Source organism: Ptychodera flava, chromosome 16 (assembly GCF_041260155.1).
Source record: "Ptychodera flava strain L36383 chromosome 16, AS_Pfla_20210202, whole genome shotgun sequence".
In the NCBI taxonomy this organism is placed as follows: domain Eukaryota; kingdom Metazoa; phylum Hemichordata; class Enteropneusta; family Ptychoderidae; genus Ptychodera; species Ptychodera flava.
This window is the reverse complement of record NC_091943.1, coordinates 4595382-4610622: the sequence shown is the minus strand read 5'-3', so window position 1 is coordinate 4610622 and position 15241 is coordinate 4595382. Positions and strand designations below refer to the sequence as shown.

Here is a 15241-nt window from a genome sequence, read left to right as displayed (position 1 = left end):
ACGACAGCAAAGATGTTTTGGGGGAATGAACGGAAATGCCTACTGTCTTCAGAGTTCGACTTGGGCGACGATAGTACACACTGACTTGAGAAGTATCGACTCATATCCTAAGAATTTGAAAACAGGATAGTAACCTCTGGTCAAACGGTAAATTGATATCATGAGTGTACCGTTTGAACACAGTGTCTACTGTGGTCTGAAGTGTAGTGCTACCTTTGTATACCAGGCGTTTGAAATCCTAGTGTAGACTAACGAGTGCAATCGGAAGCATTACTTTCCGTTTCCTTGGTTCCTAGAAGTGTTTGATACTTTGACATTGAAATGTGTGGTTTTGTTGTAGCAGTATAAAAACGATTTTGAAGGAGTTGATATTGTCAGTGGCACTGATAATTGATGTACTTGGTGGATTGAAATTGTTCACAGGTAAGCCATGTTAAACTACTGTAAGCTTATGAAGACCATATCTATTTCTTGCTACTACACCGCACAAATATTGCGCTCTCTCTCTCTCTCTCTCTCTCTCTCTCTCTCTCTCATATTATCAAACCGCCTCATTGCTTCAATGAGTTTGTATCAGCGATGACGGCGGAGGTCGATCTTTCAAACACCCGATATCAAATCAGTCAGGTGGAAACAATTCTGATTTTTTCCCTACCACCCTAATTCATCCAAACGATTATAAATATCTATACATAAAGTTTGCGATATGCACTATCAAGGAATTGCAATTTTACTCAATTTAATCAAGTCCGGTCATACGAAATCAGCTGATGATTAATTTTTATGATTTTTATGGTTGACATCAACTGCGTCGAAAGGTCGCCATTATCTTTGTTACGTAGGAATTAATGACTTATTGCTGTTGATGTTATCCTGACTTTTAGCGAGTAGAGACACACATGGTTCGCCTTGTTCAACAAAACGATGGAATATGTCAAAAATGGTAGCTGTTATTCGGATATGTTTAACGAAAACAAAAGGTACCAATACAGTAACATAAAGAAACAATGGCGATGGCAGATCATAGGCACAGACATGGAATATATGACATAAGACACTGAGATTTAACTCTCTTTTTTGGTGATTTTAATTAAAAATAAGAATATATATATATATATATATATATATATACATATATATATATATATTTATATATATATATATATATATATATATATATATATATATATATATTATATATATGTATATATATATATATATATATATATATATATATATATGTATATATATATATATAACTATATATATGTTGAACTGTCAATTTTTCCATCGCTTAGATTATGCAGTCTATGAAACAATCTGACATTTGACATAAATGCATTCTGATACTTAAACAATATTTTCAACGTGCCTTTTACAGAGAGAATGGAGTGAGAGACGAAAATAATATCTAGGGAACCTATTTAACCCACACACGATCGATATTTTGAGTTTTATAAAAAAGGCATTTATTGGCAGGATCTGTTGTCTTTATTGAAGGTTAATTACTCCAGTGAGCGTAAAACCAAGATGAATACGAAGTTAGTGGTGTTGCTAGTTTTGTTAATACTGGTGGATAGTTTCCTTAACACGGACGCTTGGCGTCGCCGCCGCCGCCGTCGCCGCCGTCGCTCTGGAGGAAGCCCGCCCTCTGGAGGATCCCCACCATCTAGTGGTGGCAACCCACCCGTGGTGAGTCACACTTCGTAACTAGGTTTGTAATAGCACCTTCACAACGATTTCCTCGCAAGAGAATAAAGCCTTGGGTAGCTATACATTATGTTCTTTCTATAAAAAAAAACCCGAAAAAGTCATCGCAGACATCACTGTTTCCATGGAGATCACTTCTATCTTTTCTGTGAACTAAGGATAAAAAACGCCGCCTCCGCTCCTGTGACATCCAGAGATTTAATTGTTTGTTGAGCTAGTTGTGATGATTGGACTCTATATTTTAGAAACTGTCCACATTAAATATACAGGCAGTATTAATATAACTAATTCTGAGCATTTCCACATGCTTGCAGAAGGAAACAAGAAACTGAAAAAAATGCACGACAGAAACGCCCTGAAAGTAAGACAATCGCAGTTGCCCGAAGGTGGGATCTCACATTTTCGCTTTTGCATTCAAATTTCCAAACGGATTCCAAATTGGCTAAAGTAGAAGCGGCGATTCCGAACAACAAGTTAATTACTTTCCCTAATCTAAGATACAAAAATCTGCTTAAAACAGAAAATCCGACTCAAGCGTCAGAGAACACGAAAAGCGCGCATTGGTAACCGAATCTTCTTTGCGCATACATGTGTACGTTGCAGCCGCAAACATCTGTAGATGTTTGGTGGTGGTACACAGGCTTCCCTTAGCTGGGCAGTCCGCTCGATCGATCATTGTGGCGGTATAGTGGTAGTAGTAGAGGTAGTAGTATAGTAGTAAGACTCTAAGAGCAGCCGTAAATTGCACACATGTCCGTTTTCTTTCGACGTTTTCGTCATATTTTTTCTCCCACAATTACGTCACAGATTGCTGAGAAGGGATAATATTTTTACCTGAATATTGAAGATAAATCTAATGCTTTTAATAAAGATACGTGTGAATACTTATGTATATCGCTGATTCGTCTAAAACCTCCGGTCTACAGTATAGTTTCGCCTATATAGGAATTTCCGGCTGGATCGTGCACCAAATCTAATTCACACAATTGACTTTATGGTAATTACGTTTGTAGGCGGATTTTCTCCGTATCAAGGAGCAAAATTTACATTTCCGATCACTGTACCATAGTTTCTGAATGAAACAAAGCTTGCAACAAGAAATAGAAACTATGAATAACTGTAATATTTGTCATCAAAAAGAAGGCTACAAAACTTCCTTTTATAAATAGATGTAAATTAAATTCTCTTTTCACTTGTCTTATTTTCCACAGGGATGTGGTTCTTACGATGCACGTTTCAGTATGTGTTGTGGCAATGTTCTAGTCAGTAAAGGAGGGATGATATCGCCAGCTTGCTGTGGTCGGAGAGACTATGACGCAAGATTCAGCATGTGCTGTGGTAACAATGTCGTCACTAAAGGCGGGAAAATTTCACCGGCGTGTTGCGGATCACAAGGTTATGACTCAAGATTTGACATGTGCTGCGGTACAAACGTCGTCAGTAAAGGCGGGAAAATCTCACCTGCGTGTTGTGGCAGTGTAGGATACGATGCACGCTTCAGTATGTGCTGTAACGGTATCGTCAGAAGTCGAGTTGGAATTAGTCCAACTTGTTGAACTTCGTGAATCATTCAGAGATCGCTGACAAAAGACAAATATCATTTGCAAGTTTGCCAGTATGATGAAAAGTCTTCACAATAGGTGTGCGCAAAATTAAATGTCTATTTATGGTTATCTAAAAGTGTCCCTAATACTGAAAGGATTTGTAAATTTTCGAAGTTGTCTTTAACACGATTGGAACTAATTTGGGATGATTGGATGGTGAAGTAAGGTCGTTTTAACCTGCAAATGTAAGCTCATCTGCTTTTCATTTTACGTTACACATTGTTTTTATGAGTAATTTGTAATATTACAACATTAAACTATAGGCCTATGGCATCTATCACTTTTTAGAAATTTGAAAAATGTGTTAATCCAATTATCCCAAATTAGTTCCAATCGTGTTCTTTGTTTTGTTGATCACATGTGAACTTCATTTCCATCATTACATATTATTGTAGATACGTAAGTTCGAAAACTTTTCTGCATTTAACAGTGAATTCATTGCACACACATTTCAAAACTTTTGCTGACCAGGAGAAGTCTTTGAAATATTGTTGTTTTGTAGACATGATACTCCTTTGTAGATTTCAAAACACCATATATTATGTGCGCCACAGTCAGCCAAATACCACACAGCCACGAATGAAATAATATACTTATGCACTTTACTGCGCTGTCCGAATCGTGTTGTTGTGCAATGAAGACCGGCTTTGTGATACTTATCCTTTGAAAGGTGTTTTGTTCTAGTTTGTATTTTTTTTAGTTAGTTTTGTTTCTGTTTGTTTATCCTTTTTGTCGTTTGTTGTTTTGCTCTTACTGTGCGGGCACAAATCACACGTGTATATCAACTTGGACACGATCTTCGACTCGAAGGGCGTACATTTCTAGGTCAGAGGGTTTCGCGATAAATATAAAAACACGAAGATAATAATTCATTTAATAATTACACAAAACATCTGAAAATTCTCCTCCTTGCTGGAATCATGGTTGTCTTTGATTATTTGGCATGATGTGTTATACGTTGATGAGTTAAGGTGCTTTCTATATTGTTTTTATATGTCAGGATATGTAGTCCAGTACAATTACACGAAAACGTACTATGCTATCCTTCACGTCACGATGGTGTAAAAAATTAATAACAGTTAAGCGAGTTCCCATCGCGATCGTAGCGTCTGGAGCGTAAATTCATTGCAACACATCCCTCCATCTTCAAAAGCTATTACATGTTTCTTTCATAAAAAACGGAAAGAACAAGAATGGGTGCGATATGATGAGAATTATGATTGATATTGTTAGCTATCCGAATACGTCTTTGTTAATCCGCAGAGAGCTGGGAAATGGTACTGTGAAACTGCTAATATTTATATATCTGACATTCCATTGAAGGGCAATATCATTTATTGAAATCTCATTTCTTACGGGTCTAGATTAAAATTACGACAGGGAAGGGTATATCATTTACGCTGAACATGTAATCATTTATTGAAATCTCATTACCTACGGGATCTAGATTAGAAAATTGGGATAAAGGTCTCATTGGAATAAAGTAACTATCTAAAATATATAATGTATGAATATGTGTTAACTTAATCTCTAGGGTGCTGAACTTTCATTGCAGATATGAATGTTCTTTCATAAAGCAGGTCACAGCCAGAAAGCCGAGAAGACAAACAAACTTAAAAATAATGACGGAAACGAGAGTTTATCGAACCGAATATGATGGATGGATGAATGGATGGATGGATGGATGGACATAGGGACGAAGGGATGAGACTTGGTTCGAGCCGGGTTGGGAGGGGGTGTAACCAAAGTTATGATATCTCTGTGCAAATAAAGACGTTCATGGTGTCTTGAGAAGAATAAATGCTTATCTTAAACAGACTAACTGAAGTGTCTTTTGGACAAGTCTCAAAGAGAGTCTGTCGCGGAAACATGTGCCGTAAATACATGAAACTATTACTGACACCTTGACGGTGTCAATCTGAAGGTTATGTTGGTTACTGAGCAATACAGAGTAGTATGTGGCTATGCTATTGGGCCCTAAGGGACCGTTCAGGTTTTACGGCCGGGGGGGGGGGGCGGCAAAATCTTGTCGCCGGTGTTCAAAAAAATGATGACCCCCCCTGCATTTTTCGCGAAAAAATGCTGACCCCCCCTTTGTCAGACGAAAAAATTTGATGACCCCCCCCCCCCCCCCCCACTGAAAAATAACCAAAACCCATATGTCAAATTTACCCGCACGGTTTGGATTTGAACTCCGGTACGCGGCGCACTTTATTCGTGTAGCAGAGATGCCAGTGTACAAACTTCTCAGCCACATCCATGCAAACGTCTGTTAATTAGGAAGACTGTAAGGCAATTTTTAACTTCATTTCCATAGACAACTTATGTCCATGGACATTGTATAAAGTAAACTTTATTGGAGTGGTTCGCCAAAGGCAGCCCTCCGGTTAAGAGGGTCATGGGCCATTACGTAAAGTCAACTTTATTCTAGTTGGCAACCAAAGGTGGCCCACTGGTAAAAAGAGGGTCGATCATGGCCATTGCATGAAGTAAACTTTACTGAACAGGGCCGCTGAAGGCGTCCGGCCGTTAAGATGGTCATGGGGTATTACAATAAAGTCAATTTATTGTAGTGGGCCGCCGTAGGCGGCCCGCCGGTAAAGAGGGTTGATCATGGCCATTGCATGAAGTAAACCTAATTGGAGTGGGCCACCAAAGGCGTCTGCCCGCTAAGAGGGTCATGGGTAATACATAAAGTATATTCATTGTATTGGGCCGCCGAAGGCGGCCCGCCGGTAAAGAGGGTCAATCATGGCCATGGCATAAAGTGGACTTTATTGTAGGTATTATGTTTTTGAAAATGTGGTGACCCCCCTTTCCTACCAGTAAAAAAGTGATGACCCCCCCCTTCTTGGATACCAAAATTATGATGACCCCCCCCCCTGGATTTTGCCGGCCCCCCCGGCCGTAAAAACTGAACGGTCCCTAAGAGATTACTGGCAAGTAAAACAGTTGCATGCCAGTTGGAAAGTTAATTTTTTCTTGTGCTGGTCTAAGTAAACAGAAGTATGCGAACGCTTTATTCGACCAATTAGTACCTGTTTCTCTGAGGAAAAATGCCGTACGACCCCAAAAGTGAATTTCAAATTAAAGTGCAACTGACAATACTGTCAATAGATATAAACATTAGACAATAGATGTTTTGTTCTGTGTCTACTCAACTCAGTTATATAATTGACACAGAACAAAACGTCATCCTTGTTGCACCACTTTCAGAAATGGGTACAATTGCTACGGGGGAAAAAGTTTCGCCTTGAATTTCATACTTGTATATTACGTTTCCGACTGATGCGGTGTCGCAGCAACACTCTTTCTGCAGTCTTCAACCTAAATGGTATGGATTTAATAATCGCGACTAAAAGGCGGGAAAAAATCCGAGGAGACGAAAAATAAAATGAAGCCTGTTTTACCTGACTGTTGGCAAACACAATATCCTCTGTGATGTAACTTTTCTACGTCGGATTTTCGTTCACATCGTGACGTCATACATGGCTGGCCACAAGTTGGTGTGTGATTCTATGTGAAGCGGTTGTGACGTCATAACGTGTCCGCTTCAGCACTGTCGTCTTCTAAGAAACACTTGACCAAGCATGACTCGTAAAACGTTTTCAAGGGTTCCAGTGAAAGACCATGACCGAACACTTTTATTGTTACGACTGAAGGAAAAGAATTTGCAAGTCAAAGCTCGAGGTGAAAAAAGATTCCCTTTTTACTTCTTAGATCGAAGTAACAAAGTACTGCCGTACAACGACAAGTCATGTACGGCGACAGCTCATCAGTGTACGGTTGCGACTTGATCTCTGATTTAACTCATGCTATGACAAATGGTTTACCACAACATGTGAAATAGATGAGAGAACTGCAGATGTTTTAAATTATAAACACGCCGTTTGACGTTCATAAGAGGCAGAGTCAGCTTTGCATGTCATCTCTCATAGACACTGGTTTGGTTTGGTTCTGACTTTTTTGTTCATGATCTTGTTTTTGTTTTATTTTATGAATGTTTACGATTCAAACGGTAATGGCATTCTTAATCACTGGTTTAAATCGCCACAAGCACTTTAACAGACGGACCTTATTGATCCTCTTAGAGGGGAGTGTTCTTGCCCTTCAGTTAGTAGTCTGTGACCCTGACCTCAACGAAGAGTGTATTTTCGAAGTAACTCTACATTGATTATATTCTAGCAACGGGCACTCGGTGAAGTATGTTGTGTGTTTAAGTTCCTGAGCTATTAAGGAGAGAGTCCCTTGTAAGTAATGAGCAGAGAGATATACACCCTTGTATAGAAGAGAGACCCCGGGTTCACTATACGCTGCAGACGGCTTTGGTACAAATACCTACAGTTTCCAACCGTCGCCCTTGTTGTTGTGTAGCCATAGCTTTGTTAGTAGGATAAATATTTGCAATACCGGGGTTCGAGGTTTCCATTACTATGATTACAGGGTCGTAAAAAGTTGTCAAGTTTGAAAAACATCAACAGGAAATCGTTTCTCTTCCAAGTTCAGTGTCAACTCATTGACTGTCAAATAAATTGATTAATATTTTTTAACCGGAAATTTAATGAAGAAATTGACCTTGACATTACCTAAAATTGGAAGGAAAATTTACTAAAATGATCGAATGAGAACTTTCCAAATAACTTGCAAGACGTAACAACATACTTGTGTTGATTGGACAATAAATCAAAACCCCGGTGGTGGCAGTCCCCGGGTTGGTGGGTACCCATGCGCGTTACCAAATTCACGGAAAAGGGGGTGTTTTTCTTCAGTCATCTCGGAGATTCTCGGTCCGTGAAATCGAGAAAAGGGGTACTTTTTCAGAGTAACCTCCGAGATTAGGGGTAGTCCTTTCATAATCTCCCTAGGACACTAAATCTGGTCAAGTCTCACTCACAAAGAAAATGAAAAACAGTACCGTACGTTTGTATGTATATAGAGAACTCCAGATCCAAACGAATAAGGAAGATGATTGTGTATGAATGTGACTAAATCAGGTGAGGACAAACATTTGTGATGTATGTAGGCTACATGTATACAAAGTCAACCTCCAGAGTCAACCCTGGAAGTCAACATACTTACCTCCTAGATTTCGAAAATAAGGGTATGTTTTCTACAGCTAATTTCTTCCAGATTTGCCACAAATAGGGGGTGTTTTTCTCAGAAATATTCTAGGAAAGGGGGTACTTTTCAAACTCGGGTAACAAGCATGGGTACCCACCAACCCGGGGACTGCCACCGCCGGGATCAAAACGCATCTCGATAAACGTTTCACATCAGGCAGATAGACAGACAGACAGACTGACAGACGACAGACCAACAGACAGAGATAGACAGAGACAGCGAGAGACACGAAGCTCCACATGCGAAAACAACACGGATGAAAGGCCTTGTAGAATTGCTAATCTGGGTCAGCACACAATGAGTGTCCCTTTCAATGACAATGGGCGTGGGCAGTTGTCCAAACAGTGGTATGATTGTGTCCCCCACTTCGCGGAATTGCCTTTTCTTGTCCTTTGGGGAAGTTCAAACAGGATGTCAACATTTCCTCTGTTTATTGCATCGAAAGGTATAAAAAGCGATGGGACCCGCGTGGACTTCATCTGACACGATACTGGACGGAATAGCCGGCTGTCTGACAGGTACGTGATAATATCAAATTACATTTGACAGTATCGGTGCCATACCAAATGATTGCTTTTTGACATCACTAACAAAAGAACAATATTTCGACGTAAGTTCAAATCCAAATACCATTATTTAGTATTTTCACGTGAAACCGATGATTTGTACATAGTCAGGTCTCGATGGTAGAAACTGAGATGCTATATAAAAATCATATACATTCGCTTTTAGCAATGAGAAATAATTATCTTTTAGGCGTATTCTTTTCATGAATAGCTGTGATGGCCGCTACAGGGGGAATAACTCCGAGTCGTTCGCTTTTGCACTGCTATTTTGACACACCCCACCTTTACCTCCTATACACTTTTGACCAAAGAAATGTTTAAATTTTTGCTGACAGGTAGATTTTTGACCTTGTTTTTAGCTGCAGAGCACGATTTTGATCCATCATTTGGTAGAAAATTTAACATTTTGATACCATTATTTTGGCCAAGATGTAGATTTTTGATCCCCAACTTTTCGGGAAATGGTAGAATTTGTGCTTCATAGTTCGAACTGTCGGGGGTACTTCTCTACCCAAATCAGGGAGTACCCCCTCCCCAAGCACCGGATTGTGTTATATCAGTCTTCGTGGAGGCGTTCAAGTTCTGGACGACTTTTATATATAGACGTTACGATTTCAGCAATATTCAAAATTTCTAATCAGCCACACAGCCTATTAGCTTTCCGATATTCAGTGACCAGGTTTATAGGTGGAGGTATATTTCTCCACAGGCACTTGAACGGGCTGACTATCTGCTTTAGCACTCGATCACTCTGTACTCTGCCCTCCATCGTCCGTTAACCGGCAGAGCACGGCGTACGAGATCGATTGACGAACAGACGATGATCGAGCATACAGACTTACCCACTGCAACCCAAGAGCGCCTGTGAATTGCCCACGCCCTGCCTTGTCAACTCAGAGTACACGGCACCACGTTTTGAGGCTGAGGCTTGATTTACATGTGAACACAACATGTGCGTCACCGACCCAATTATACCGACTATATATGTGCATTGATTCATATTGAGGTTTCAAAGAACGACTTCGACTATATCCGGCTGAGTGAGCAAACGCTTCACTGATATTTCTAATTTCTTTGACGATTTTTTTTCGACATGGTGGGGCATTTTCTACAAATTCATGACAACACTTTTACCTAACGGCGTTAGACGAATCAACCAAGTAACACCGTGACACCCAAGGTAAAATGTTCTAAAGGTGAACTTTGCTAACAATAGAAGTGGATCGACCCCTGCGTGTATTCAATCACTTCTGTGACTCAACATCCCTCCGTGCGTGGAGGGACTGTGTTTGAACACACCTATAGCGTTTGACTTACTTGACGAAATAGTTTTATTGTCCTTACAATAAAATAAAAATACTTCCCCCTGCTTGATTGTGAGTGGCTACTATCGTACGATCCAGGATGTTGAGTAGTGTATTATGACAATTAAATTTTAAAAGTTATTGCCAGGATTGAGATCCGGGACAAAACCGTGACCTACCCTTCCGCTGGTCCTTAAAGTTTATTGCTTCAACTGTGGAGTCAGTGTGTGGGCATGGATTTCGTTGTGTTCGCTCAAACCATGGAGTATAATAGAAAGACCTCCATGCTTAGACGGGTCAGATAGAGTTTTTCAACCCAAAATGAAATCGCGTGAACTCAAGTTGTTCGGACCAAGACACCACGACAGAGAAATTCACAAATATTTCTTGACACTGCTGTTTTGAGAGAGGCGAGTGCCCTTAATGTGTGTCTGTTATGTGATAGAGCACGGGCTGACGGCCACTGTCAACTTTTAAGCTAGGGAATTTCTTAAGTCTCTCCAGAGTCGCGGATATCGGTATGACAATAAAATGACAGCGTTTAAACTAACAGCGTTTATAATAAGCATTTTGGAATGTCCAGTGTGATAGTCAGTAGTTTATTATGTAGTTTCTGTGCTTTCTTATTAGTTTTAAGAGGTGGTAAGGTAGAATTGAGTTTTGAATTTTAATTCCAGGACAATGCTGTCTATTTTCCATTAGTAAAGAGCTGCGTTCATCAAAAGAAGAAATTAAGAGATGCATAAATCAAAACAATGACACAATTACATAACAAACATTAACATTATTGGTGCAAACTTACCTCCCTTAAATATAATAATTAGTTTTTAATGATAGCTATACGTCGTTGAAACTTGAACAAAGAGAGCTGGGCACGGCGTTACCCAGAAAGCCACACTGGTTTACTCCAACACAAACTTTTTGACTCTGACCCCGGGTCTCTGACCTATGGTTCATGCATCTCTCTGCAATTCATGCAATTCACAATTCCATTTTTTCCTTCAACAGATTTCAGATATTTTAAACAGACAAGATGAATACGAAATTAGTGGCGCTGCTTCTTTTGTTAGTACTGGTTGACTGTTTCGTGAATACGGACGCTTGGCGTAGGCGGCGGCGTCGACGTCGTCGATCAGGAGGAAGCCCGCCCTCTGGAGGATCCCCACCCACTGGTGGTGGCAACCCTCCTGTGGTAAGTTAAATAGTAATGCATCCCCCGAAAATGACGCATTATTAAAATGGACCCGACTGCATTGAAGAACCAGTAGCCATAACTTTGTGCATTTTTTCATAATTTTTTTATTTTTAATACCAACCACAGCTTCTTGTTCTTACCCCCCCCCCCTCACAACAACACAGCATTTAACCTGTCAACCGACCCAGTACATTTGTTCTGCATTAGAGTTACTGTTGACAAGTAAATTCTGGTCTGTATTTAATTACGAGCATAGAAGCTGTGATGACAAGCTAAATAGTAGGCGCTTCAATGTGCTTCGGGGATTGAAGAAAAATTTGTAATTGACATAAAATCAAATATAATTCAAAATATACTCAAAATTTAGGATAATCACGCATCAATGGTACACAGACGTTTTCCTCTTCAAGTTTTGATCAAAGTCGTATTGTAAATTTTTCTTCAGAATTTCAGTAAAACAGAAACAGGCTTAAGCTTTTCTTGTAAGACCTAGCATTGAGTAGACCGGCCCATCATAATCTTTTTTTTTATCTCAAACAGGGATGCGGTTCATATGACGCAGTGTTCAGTATGTGTTGTGGCAACGTCTTAGTCAGTAAAGGCGGCAAGATATCACCAGCGTGCTGTGGTAACCAAGGTTACGATGCTCATTTTAGTATATGTTGTGGAACGAGCGTTGTCAGTAAAGGCGGGAAAATTTCACCGGCGTGCTGTGGTTCACGTGGACATGATGCAAAATTTTCCATGTGCTGTGGTAACAGCATCGTCAGTAAAGGCGGGAAAATTTCACCGGCGTGTTGCGGATCGCAAGGTTATGACTCAAGATTTGACATGTGCTGCGGTACAAACGTCGTCAGTAAAGGCGGGAAAATCTCACCTGCGTGTTGTGGCAGTGTAGGATACGATGCACGCTTCAGTATGTGCTGTAACGGTATCGTCAGAAGTCGAGCTGGAATTAGTCCAACTTGTTGATATGTTTTGCTGTGATTCTTTGACAATAAAATGGCTTCCGACGATTTTTGATATCTTGGTGCAGTCCGACTCGGCCGCAATCAAGAGTAAAGACTTCGAAAAATCACTATTTGCAATGTTTGGAGTTATCCTGCGGCAAAATGAAATTCACGGAAAGAAATGGAATTCTAGAAATTTCTTGTTTCAATCATGTGCATTGTTCTTCAGTGTAATAAAATGCCGCCCACTTTCCCTGTTCAACACTAACTGGCATGTCATACCAAGATATTTCTGACAAACATTTTTATCTTTGGTCTCTGAGTTGTAAACGTAAATCTTCTATCTATATCCGTTATCGAAGGCTAACGATACGAAAACAAATTTTCTAATTCACTTTTATGAAGTTTGTATACTGTACATAAATTTGTGGGTTTTTTAAATATTTTTTTTTGCCTTTGTATTTCCAGTTCGAGAAATATACATCATAATTGAATATATTTAAGGCCTACTATGTATGTATGTATGTATGTATGTATGTATGTATGTATGTATGTATGTATGTATGTATGTATGTATGTATGTATGTATGTGTGTGTGTGTGTGTGTGTGTGTGTGTGTGTGCGTGTGTGTGTGTGTGTGTATGTATGTATGTATGTATGTATGTATGTATGTATGTATGTATGCGGGCAGGCAGGCAGGCAGGTCTGTCTGTCTGTCTGTCTGTCTGTCTGTCTGTCTGTCTGTATGTATGTATGTATGTATGTATGTATGTATGTATGTATGTATGTATGTATGTATGTATGTATGTATGTATGTATTTGTGGACGTAGGTAAATTATTAGCAATATGGCTATTTAATTATTTGAATATGAAAAAACTATGCGAATCATGAATGATGATTAAAAATTTAAAGTAGTCCATCAATCGACAGATACAGGTTGAAACGAAATTCGTTTTGAAAAATGCTTCGGAAAACATTGCTATCAGCATATTGTATAGCTCTGACTGTGTCATTGTTTGTTAAGATAATTATTAAAATATGCTTTCATCGATATCACCGATAGCATTTATCAATTTCTGTCACCTTTATCGGTAAAATGGTCGCAGATAATGCACAGCTACACAAAGGGGAAGTATTAAAATATTTATTTTCATGAATATCACAATGAAAAAACGCTCTTGGCAGATAATTATCTCTGCAGATGCATTTAGGCAACTCGTGCACCCTGTGTAATTGTCTGAGCGTTTGTCAACATGGTGATTGCAACTGATGTCTCGTCAAAGTGTTTATCACAACGGGTTATTTTTAACTTCATTATCGCGCTGTGCGTTCACACAAGAACGTAAAACAGAAGTGACGTCCATCTGATCGTCAGGATGATGAGTATAGCTAAGAATAGACATATTGCATACGGCATATTGTCGCTCATTCTTTGTCAATTGAGGATCAAGTTAAGGGAGATTTAGGGATAGCGGAGAAAGGGAAAGAGCAATGTTATTTGAGGATGTAAGGATTAGGATTAGATACACGGATTAGTCTATTAGATTAGACTCACTTGACCGTGGATGTGCTTAGAATGCAAGTAAACGCGATTTCACTCGATATGGGCAAGGTTAGGTTTTAGAAGTTAAATTATCTCCAACTCTCAATTGGGTAGAGATTATTAGAGCTTAAAGAGGGGTGGTCAGAATCAGAAACGATGAGAACAACGTGCGTGCGTGACATGCATGGTAGCGCGTGCCGAATGCAGACACGCAGAACGCGGACAGTTCCGAAACGGTGTATATGTTTCCAAATGGGATGGCAACATTATTAAGATAGCAGCATTTGCAAATGTTTCACCAGAACTCCCTTGTTTTCAGCTAGCAGGCCAGTAAACATTTTTTTCGCAAATACGAATGTAAAACTGTTTTCCCTCATTCTTTTTCTTCAAATCTATTTTTCTTACTGTTTACATCACCCACTGCAACGATCTCGCGGTCGATTCCCTTTCTCAGTGTGTAAATAAGCCACGTCATAATGGCGAAGAATGAGCGTGTACATTATAAATTCAGGCCAGGTTTTGGCCTGGTTAAAAGTGAAAAGGTATCGGCCGCTATGAAAATGCAAGGTTAAATCAGGTTCAGATTACCTTTGAAAATGTTGACTACCATATGATGAGTTTAACAAATTAAGGCTAACACCTTTTGTTTATGGCAGTGCCTTAGAATAGACCAAAGTACATGTACGGGACTACAGTTCTCTAAAGACAGATGAAATATTATGGCAGCTCAGTTGTGGTGAATAAAAGTTTTCATTTTATGTAAGTTTCGCTACCATTTATTGAATATCTTTTCCTCAGATTCTGTAAATTCTTGCAATATTAGAATTACAATTTGTTGTCGATGGCGTCTATATAAAAAAGCTGAGGTTCGTAATCTGTGTCAAAGAGAGTGCGCTTCGCTCCTGAACGGTGTGAGCACTCCAGTGTATGTCCTGTTGTCTTCTGGCGACAGGAATATATACCGCCACCTGTCGGTGAACTTTGACCACAGGCAATGAGCAAACTGGAGGTTAGTACATATAAGGATGTACGATGAGGAGTTGTTGATGATTTTCCCATAACAGCGTTGCAAGTATGCTTGTATCAAGCAAAAGGTTGTCAAAGTTGTTTGACATAGTGTTTAAACCTTTAGCAGCGGAATTGAAAAACCAGCCATCACCGACATATGTTATAATTCAGACTGCAGACGTCAGGATGTGATAAGGTCATCGGTGCCTGAAGGAAACAGTGTAAACTTCATAACTTG

General features: G+C 39.5%; 2 long non-coding RNA genes across 5 annotated transcripts; both read left to right on the top strand.

Moving 5' to 3' along the window:
* Positions 1-8: 8 nt before the first annotated feature.
* LOC139152580 (uncharacterized) lies at positions 9-4818 on the top strand. Its single transcript, XR_011556655.1, has 4 exons — positions 9-423; positions 1501-1692; positions 2922-3427; positions 3642-4818. It is a non-coding gene; the product is annotated as an uncharacterized lncRNA (long non-coding RNA).
* A 2167-nt stretch (positions 4819-6985) lies between these two features.
* LOC139152598 (uncharacterized) lies at positions 6986-12948 on the top strand. 4 transcript variants are annotated; one of them, XR_011556663.1, is made up of 4 exons: positions 6986-7004; positions 8881-8953; positions 11314-11497; positions 12041-12948. It is a non-coding gene; the product is annotated as an uncharacterized lncRNA (long non-coding RNA). The 4 variants fall into 4 exon arrangements; XR_011556665.1 differs by lacking the exon at positions 6986-7004 and adding an exon at positions 7547-7564; XR_011556664.1 differs by lacking the exon at positions 6986-7004 and adding an exon at positions 8291-8308.
* Positions 12949-15241: the final 2293 nt, after the last annotated feature.